The following is an 876-nucleotide window of genomic DNA, read 5'->3' on the forward strand; positions in this document are numbered from 1 at the left end:
ACTTTATAAAGTGTAAGAAATAGTTCCATTTTATAAAGTGTAGGAAATAGTTCCGTTATATATTAAAATATACACATTATGAGACTAACGGAAAACGTTTAGAATATTAGATAAAGTGGAAATTTTTCTTCCACTAAGCCTATTTTAGTTACTTCCTAAAGTAGTGGCTTATTTTGGTCACTTTTATGTTTTTGTGGCTTATTTAGGTTCCCACCTCAATGGACTACCAACTAAAAGGTTATACCATATAGAAGCAACATCCTCTAAATAAATTAAAGTTACATAATTTAGGAACTCCCTCTCCCAGCACTCAAATGTGAGTCTAAACCTCTGTCTCCTGCAGCTTTCTCTAATATTTTAGTGTCTGTCCGCCTAAAGAATAATGAAATCTGTAGGTTTGGACAGGCTATAAAAGTTAACTAGGCATATGCTAGCGCTCAAAGAGAGAACACATCAAGTATGTATCTTACTCACCTCCAGTTTTTACCCTCTTAATTTTTAACATTATCTTTTTAAGAACTAAAACTGTTTCTTCTCATTTGCAAGTCATTTTAACATATTTGTGGGTGATGTCAGTCCAAGGGTTACATATGCTACATTGTTTGCGTGCTTTTCACTGCAGTGGCGGACTTATGAAGGGCTGTGGGGGTGCCACGCCACCCCCGAACTTCGACGGAAACTCTATATATAAATAGGTATATATACATAATATTTATATAAATATAAAGTGTGCCACCCACAGAACAAAATTGGCTTGTGGTGCCATGGTAGGAGGGCAACTTTAGAAGGTTGAGGTTGCGGGTTCGAATCCCATTTGAACCTATTTTTTTGAAAAATTGTTGAAGACGTTTTTAAGTGAAAAAAAAGCTCCAAGCT

At 35.5% G+C, this 876-nt stretch overlaps 1 protein-coding gene across 1 annotated transcript in view; it reads right to left on the reverse strand.

Annotated features, from left to right (window-relative positions):
- The window catches only part of LOC107061556 (uncharacterized), a 3,268-nt gene that overhangs the window by 2,165 nt on the left and 227 nt on the right, over positions 1–876 (reverse strand). The gene's annotated exons all lie outside the window — the stretch shown is intronic.

Source organism: Solanum tuberosum, unplaced genomic scaffold, assembly GCF_000226075.1.
Source record: "Solanum tuberosum cultivar DM 1-3 516 R44 unplaced genomic scaffold, SolTub_3.0 scf00009, whole genome shotgun sequence".
In the NCBI taxonomy this organism is placed as follows: Eukaryota; Viridiplantae; Streptophyta; class Magnoliopsida; order Solanales; family Solanaceae; genus Solanum; species Solanum tuberosum.